Below are 8,855 nucleotides of genomic sequence, written 5' to 3'. Positions count from 1 at the left end.
TTCTGTGTCCATTTTAAAGAATTATGTAAGATTGTGTCTAGATTTCATCTCTTTGTATCTGGATGTCCAGTTGTTTCAGAACCATGTGTTAAACAAACTGTCTTTGCTCCATTGTATTGCCTTTATATACTCTCCCACCTTTTTTTGCACATGTATCATTTTTAAAGTCTTTATCGAATTTGTTACAGCATTGCTTCTGTTTTATATATTGGTTTTCTGGCTGTGAGAGATGTGGGATCTTAGCTCCCAGACCAGAGATCAAACCCATATCCCCTGCATTAGAAGGCAAAGTCTAAACCACTGGACTGCCAAGGCAGTCCCTGCCTTTGTCCCTTTTTTAAAAGAGATTAGTTGACTATATTTAGGGAAGTCTACTTCTGTACCCTCTAATCTGTTCCATTGATCACTTTGTCTGTTCTTTCACCAAAAACACACTGTTTTGATTAGTGTAGGTTCATAACAAGACTTGAAGTTGGGTAGTAAGAGTCATCCAACTTTGTTCTTCTTCTTCAATATTGTATATTCTATTCTGGGCCTTTTTTTCTCTCCATATAAACTTTAGAATCAATTCATCAATATCATGAACTAGCTTGCTGGGATTTTGATTGGGATTGCATTGAATCTATAGATCAAGTTGGGAAGAACTGACATCTTGACAATATTGAGTGTTCATACTCATGTACATGACATATCTCTTCATTTGTTTAATTGTTCTTTGATTTTGTCCATCAAAGTTTTGTAGTTTTCCTCATACAGATCTTGTATATATTTTATTATATTTATACCCAAGTATTTCATTTTGGGAAGGTGCTAGTACAAACTGTGTGTGTGTGTGTGTGTGTGTGTGTGCTCAGTCAAGTCTGACTCTTTGCAACTGCATGGACTGTAGTCTGCCAGGCTCCTCTGTCCATGGGATTCTGCAGGCAAGAATACTAGAGTGGGTTGCCATTTCCTTCTCCAAGGGATCTTCCTGACTCAGGGATCGAACCCATGACTCTTGTGTCTCCTGCATTGCAGGAGGATTCTTTACCACTGAGCCACCAGGATATTATGTTTTAATTTCAAATTCTACTTTTCATTGGTGCTATATACGAAAGCAATTGACTTTTATAATAACCTGTATCTAAAACCTTACTATAATCACTTATTAGTTCCAGGAGGGTTTTTTTGTCAGTTCTTTCAAACTTTCTACATACACAATCATATCATCTTCAAACACAGATAGTGTAATTTCTTCCTTCCCAATCAGATGTGATGCTGCTGGGGCTATAGCCACAATCCAGGATTGTCCTAAGCAAACCAAGAACGTACTAGAGAAAAGGATGTATGATTACCCCACTATCAGATAGTCAAGTAGAGATAGTCATGTAGGCAATTAGATAAAAAAGCCTGACATTCCTGGGAGGCATCTGTTCTAGAACATATTTGGGAATATCTGTGTTTGGGAATCATCAGTATGTAGATCATATTTAAAGCTGTAGATTGGAGGGGTCACCTATGGGAGTAAGTGTACTCAGGGAAGAAGAGAGGCCCAAGACTACAAGCTCAGTAGACTCCGTCATGGGGAAGGAGATGAGGATGAGCAACAGAGACTGAACCAATTGCAGAACGTCACTTATCAGATTTCAGAGAGTGCTTGAATTTCAGAGAGCCAGAGTATTCACTGAGTGTTTGCTATCTGCTTGGAGTTTTCCTATCCTTACAGGGTTGCTGGAGAAGAAGCTGAACTCAGCTATACCCTACAGGCCTGGGCAAAGAACACAAACCCCATTGCAGGTCAGTATTAGAGCAGAGGGAGGAGTGTGAGTGTGCCAGACAGGTAAAAGCAGACTTCTTCTAAAGGAAGTCTTTTACTTTTACTTTTCACAATCTTGAGAATCAGGGGAGTAATGCCTATGGGCCAGATATGGCCCACAGGCCCTACATTTGTGATACCTGCTACGTGTGAAAACTTTTCATAAAGGTATCCCCATGTTCCCACGCAGGGTAAAAGCGTCCCAGGGCCACATAACTATTAACTGGCAGATCCAGGGTTGGAAACTCACGTCAATTGACTGCAAAGTTGGCGTTCTTTTCACTGCACTAAACTGCTATCCTGGAATTTCTGCAAACCAAACTTTGCTAGAAATTGACTGATAAATCTAAGCATCGAGCTGGCTCCATCTGTATGTCTGTTGAGATGAATGCAAAAGTGGAGAAAATTATGTTTTATTTGTTCCAGAATATTTTCATTGATAGCTTTTAAGTATTTCCACTCCTACCCCATCCAAGTAGTAGAAAATGGAGACACTTTATATATATATATATTTCACCAGAAGTCCCATATTTTTGAAGTCTGAAGAAAAGGTATAGAACGTAGGGCCACAGATGTAAGAAAAGGATTGCAGAAGCATCCAGGAATCTTAAGGGCCATACAGAGTACTAATGACTACCTTAAGATGACTCTGAAGGATTGAATGACCCCAAAATGCTGCCCATTGTTCTTGGAGTCAATGACCTTTTTAATTTCCTTTCTGCTTTACCTCTGGATTCCAGCTTATTTCTGGATTCTGGCTGTCTATCTATAACAGAAGGCCCGAGTGTTCGTGCTGGCTATGCCTCTTGTTTTCCCTATGGAACCCACTAGGGGTAGTGGTCAGCATGTTGATTTTGAGTCAGCAGGCTGGTGTGTGAGACCAGGCTTGGCCACATACTATCAATATGGCCTTCAGGCAAGTCACCCAGTCTTTCTGGCCCCTATATTTTTTAATTCTAAAATAAGGATAAAAACACTTTTCTCCATTATTTCCTTAGGTGGTTTGTGATTTGTCTAAGGAAGAACACTTGATTAACTTTGTGAGCACAAGGATTCTTATTTTAAGAGCAAGGAGGGAAAAGGAATATGCTGGTGTGGAGAGAGGAGATTTGGGAGCAAGGGAAGAGAGAAAGATGGCCAGCTTAGATCAAAAACCTCACACAGAATTCACAGAGAGTTAACTCCAAACTTTCTATGCTTTAAAAGTTCTTGAATTTTTAGTGTTTGGAAGGCAATCATGTGTACCCAGGAAGTAAGCACACAATGTCAGGGCAGGGGAAGGGAGATTGGCTTGCTGACTGCACAGCTGTGAGATTTCTCACTGTGACTCTAAAGCAGAGAGGGAGCCAATGTTCTGGGGTTCTCGGTCCTTCCGAAATAACAGGACCGAAAGTGTGACTATGGATGGTAATTTCAGTGCTGTGGGGAAGGGTTCTAGATAGGTTTGAACTTTTAAATGAGATTTTTTTTGTCTTTTTTTAAATTGAAGCATAGTTGATTTACAATATTGTGTTAATTTCTGCTGTACAGCAAAGTAATTCAAATTGACTGAATTTATAGTGATTCTGCTGTACAGCAAAGTGATACATTCTTTTTCATATTCTTTTCCATTATGTTTATCACAGGATATTGAATATAGTTCCCTGTGCTGTACAGTAAGACCTTGTTGTTTATCCATCCTGTATAATCCCAGACTCCCATTCCATCCTTCCCCCACCCTTGGCAACCACAAGTCTGTTCTTTTTGTCTGTGGGTTTGTTTCTGTTTCATAGATAAGTTCATTTCTGTCAAATTTTAGATTTCACAAAAGAGAGTCTTATAGGCAAATGGATAAGGCAAGGAGGCTCTCACTCAAGTCAGTTTGCAGAAGACTATAGCTCATGGGACTTTCCACATCCCATCACTTCTTTCCTTTAGTAGCAACACTATGCAAACAGGGCAGATATAATTGTTCTTATTTTACAACTAAGGCTGCTGAGGCCATATTGACTGAGAGCTGGTAAATGGCAGAATGGAGACAAGAACATGGGTCTGCTATCTTAGTCTACTCTTTACCTACCAAGCCATCTGAGGTCCATATTTGTTGAAGCTTAGAGAAGTGACTTTTAAAAGGTCACAGAGCAATAAATAGCGGAGCCAGGACTTCCATGCAGGCATTCAGACTCTCTATCCCATGCACTTTCCACTATTACTCAGCTTCACTAAGAGGCAGTAGAAAGGTTATCTGACAACATCTTGGCACTCAGCAGGTACTCTCATCCCAGCCTCAGTGAGACGGCATTCCATGACAGTGGGTGATACACCTGGGCCTGCTATCCCTGCCTGGAAACATGCCGCACGGCCTTCACCACATGGTTAGGTGCTGCTTTTGAAGTTGTATCTTTTTATGTCCCATCTTAAGGACTCTGCTGCTAAGGACTAGAAGAGAATGTCAAAAGAAGGTAAATCAAACAGCCTCATACAATCTGTCTGGTATGAGAACACAGTGGTGTGGAGGTGGAATTCAAGAGTTGTAGACAAACAGCTGAATTGCTGGGTTGGAGGAGAAAGGCCTCTGTCTTGCCAGGGGAAGTATGGAAGGCAGCTCAGGGTCCCCATGATGAAGAAATGAAGCAAAAGGGGCCCCGGTAACTTGCAGTGGGTACAGACCTCCTCTGAGATTTTGACAGCATAAAGATGGGGACAATTTCATAGTGCCTTGGAAATTTTAAAGTAAATAGTGGGTTCCCTTGAATGCTCAGGGAACAATAAGTTTCTTATAAGCAATACATAGTCAAACAGGAAATGTCTTTATTGGGGTCAAGATCGTTTAATAAATGTCATGGGGAGACAGTAGGTCTGAAGTAGAGAAAAGGGGGATGGGAGGTGGTAAGGGGTTGTCTAGGATATGTCAGGGGAAGTGATGATGTTCACAATAATATCTCACTGTGAGCGAGTGAGTGAGTGAGTGAAAGTCACTCAGTCATGTCCAACTCTTTGTGACTCCATGGACTGTAGCCTGCTAGGCTCCTCTATCCATGGAATTCTCCAGCTTTTCCCTTCTCCAGGGTCATCTTCCCAACCCAGGGATTGAGCCCAGGTATCCCACTTTGCAGGTGGATTCTTTACCATCTGAACCACCAGGAAAGCCCAATATCTCACTGTAGGAGAGAAAATTGACTGAATTTACAGCAGTTGGGTTAGAATTGATCAAACTTGCTTTTCATTTCCACTGTATTTTATATTGCAAAACAAGTTTTCTGAAGCTGGTTTTGTGTGTATGTGTGTGTGTGTGTGGCAAGATTAAGCAGCACAGAGTCTTTTGATTAGGCTAGAGTAAAAACATTGGTCTATTCCTTTCTCCAATGGTCTGTTTTATTTTGTTCTGAGTGAAGCGTCACTAACTGCAGTGGAAGGAGTGTATGTGGCTAGCAAGGTTTAGTCTTGTTAACAGTGCTGAAGTTTTCTCATCTCTTTGTCACAGCTGACACTTTTAATACTGTGCAAGGGATCGGAAAGATAGACGGGAAGTAAATAAGCAGAGTTTCTGAGTGATGCTTCAGTTACAGTTTCCATTGTGTATGTATGCACATCCATATTCAGAGAATCAAGTGGCCTTCACTGATCGTTTTTAGTTTGTTATAACATGAATGTGGAATTCCCAGGAATGAACCCTAATGACACTTTTAAATTTTTATTCTTAATTGGAAGATAATTGCTTTACAGTATTGTGATTTCTGCCATACATCAAAATGAATCAGCCATAGGTGTATATGTGTCCCCTCCCTCTTGAACACCCCTCCCACCTCCCACCCCATCCCACCCCTCTAGGTTGTCACAGAGCACCGGTTTGAGCTCCCTGTGCAAAATGACACTTTAAAGAGAAAATATTGAGGGTAGGGGGAAGACCTATAAAAACAGTTTCATTTTAGTTCTATGCATGAAGAAAGATGGTGAACTTATAAGATGAATAGTGGTCTTCTTGAGAAGGAGAAGATGTGGATTCAAATCCTGACATCTTTTCTGAAATAAAGGCTCATTTTCAGCCTGGGCTTCCATAGAACAAGGGGAGTAAAGCAAAGAGATGGTGTGTAAGGCCCCTTCAAGTTCTGAATTTTGAATCTGTGATTCATTCTGATGAATGGAGAGCAAAATGCTACTTATCCTGGAACTGTTTACCCTTTCTGTAGAATTTTAGAGCTAAAAGACACTGTTTGGGACAATCTCAGATGAGTTAAAGTATTTGATTGAGGCTGCATGTTTGATTTTTCCTAGAGCTGGATCTAGGTCCAGGTAATTGATTCCTAGCCCAGTGTTCCTTCAGCCCAACTGATTTACCATCATTTTGCAATTATTGGGCACCTAGCAGCAGCAGCTGGAGAAGGCAATGGCACCCCACTCCAGTACTCTTGCCTGGAAAATCCCATGGATGGAGGAGCCTGGTAGGCTGCAGTCCATGGGGTCGCTAAGAGTCGGACACGACTGAGCGACTTCACTTTCACTTTTCACTTTCATGCATTGAAGAAGGAAATGGCAACCCACTCCAGTGTTCTTGCCTGGAGAGTCCCAGGGACGGGGGAGACTGGCGGGCTGCCATCTATGGGGTCGCACAGAGTCGGACACGACTGAAGCGACTTAGCATCAGCAGTAGCAGCAGCAGCAACCATGTGTGAGACCCTGTGTCTAAACACTGGGGATATTAGAAAATCCAGTCCTGTTCTCAAGGAGATCCTGGTCTAACTGGGGAGAAAATACATCTGCCTCAGGAGGGAGCCATTGACACAGTATAGGTGTCCTCTGTCGTGTCTTGGTTATAGTAATACCATGCTCTCCTGTTTTTCTTCTACATCTTCCAGCAGCCTTCCTGGACTTCCTGAAACTGTGCTTAAATCTTTTAAAAAATCTGTTTATAGAGAAAAGAAATCTGCCTTGCTGCCTTCATACCATCTGCTCTTTAAGTCTAAATTCCAGCTGTCCCAGAGACCATGACATCTGTAGGCAGTTGTCCCCTGGTGTGGCAGAGTGACAAGCCCTATATTTCTTTTCAGCATCTCCAAAGGATATTCCTAAAATGCAATTTGGCTGAGTTATCGGGTGCACGTGATGAGTCAAAAATTAACCCTGGGTTTTCTAACTTGCTGTGGAAAAGTGATGGAACCACTTTGGTTTTCCAGTTGCAAACTGGAAATAATATTTAGCAGTGGATCCTCTTCTAAATATTAGAGTCGTCATGATTGAGAACTATTACATGATTGAGAACAAATGCCTCTCCCCAGGCAATGGCATCAATTCTTATGGCTTCAGTCCCCCTCTACATACCAGTGAGACAGCCATCCCACTGGGTATCCCCTCCGAAACGCTAGGGGCTAGAATGCTCTTCTTCCTGCCCCACCTGCATATCCATGTAGTCACCAAGCCTTAACACCTAACACCTACATCTCTCTCAAATTCACCCTCCCAGTTAAGTCTCTATTTTCTCTCCATTGGCTTCTTTCCTAGTGGCCTCCTCCACATCCCTGGCTTTCCTTCAATGCATCTTTCACACCAGTAGTGTCCCGAGCACCGGGGGAAAGGGAAGATCTGCCCAGGTGCAGTCAGTTGCTGGATGATCTGACTGTAAAGGGTTGAAAAGCAAAAATTATATGTATTAAAAGTCAGTCTGTTGTTATCAGCATGCACAGGAAATTCTAAATAATTTCGGCAGTGAAGTACTAATCCCTGAAAAAAATCTTTTTAAGATATAAGTTCAATTGCTGCGGTAGCTGCTGAATTTTAATAATTTTAATAATGATTATATAAGCTTTAGTTAGCCATTTTAATACTTATCCTCTAATAAACATTCCATTCTATTGATACGTGGAAATTACTCAAGAGATGTCCTAGTTACATAGTAGTCTCCTGAAAATAGTGGACACTTCAGACCAATCTGCATTGATTTGAAAGTTGAGTTCTTGATGGATCGGGATCAGAAATTGTGGATTATTTCTAGTTCATGTCTCTAGTCCTTATGTGACTACACATTCAAGCATTTAACCAGTAGATCCAAACTAAACAGTAGCATAGGGATTATGAAGATAAGGAAACAGAACTTGAGTTACTTCAGTTCTATTATTCTATGTGCCCTCATAGACACGTCATAATTTTAACATTTAAAACAGCAAAACGTTGGTGCATGTACTTTTTTGTTCATACATGAAGTGATTTACTACATTTCAAAAGTGTCTTTAAAATGGAAAATACATTTTTAAAGCTATTGGGGCTTCCTAGGTGGTGCTAGTGGTAAAGAACCCACCTGCCAATGCAGGAGACATAAGAGACACAGGTTATGCCGATTTAAGAGATGCAGGTTCGATCCCTGGGTCAGGGAGATCCCCTGGAGGAGGAAATGGCAACCCACTCCAGTATCCTTGCCTGGAGAATCCCATGGACAGAGGAGCCTGGCAGGATACAGTCCATGAGGCAGCAGAGAGTTGGACATGACTGAGTGACTAAGCACAGCACACAGCACAGCCCTAAAGCCAAACAAGTCCAGAAAATAATAATTATTATAGAAAATAATTTTTCCCTATAGAGGAGGGGAGATTATTAAAAATGATTTATAAAACCTCCATGAGGTAGGCAGAGTGATATTTTCTTAAATTCAAATCTGATCCTTGCTTAATCCCATTGAGTTCAGCCTTCATCGTGCCCTGCAAAGCACACATAGTGTGACCTGACCTATCTTAAGCCTTGTCCTGGGTCACTCCTCATCACTGTCTAAATGCTAGTCATGCCTGCCTTTATTATTTTCTCTGTGCCAAGCCCTCTGGCCTCAGAGCCTCTCTCAACTGCCACCCTCCCACTTTGACATGTGAATTCTCATCCTCCTCCACTCAGTATAAATATCTCTCCACCCCTCCTCTCAGTGTAAGTATCTCTTCCTAAGGAAGGCTTCTCTAACTTTCCAATGTCACCTTGTGATATTGTGATTTGTAAGAAATGTATATTTGGTCATTTAGATGGGCAAAAATATGTTTTTTTTAATATATTTTGTCTTTGTCCATGTTCCTGGCTCACAGCTCCCCAAATCCTTGGACTTTCC

Source organism: Bos indicus x Bos taurus, chromosome 8 (assembly GCF_003369695.1).
Source record: "Bos indicus x Bos taurus breed Angus x Brahman F1 hybrid chromosome 8, Bos_hybrid_MaternalHap_v2.0, whole genome shotgun sequence".
In the NCBI taxonomy this organism is placed as follows: Eukaryota; Metazoa; Chordata; class Mammalia; order Artiodactyla; family Bovidae; genus Bos; species Bos indicus x Bos taurus.
Note: the sequence above shows the minus strand (reverse complement) of the source record.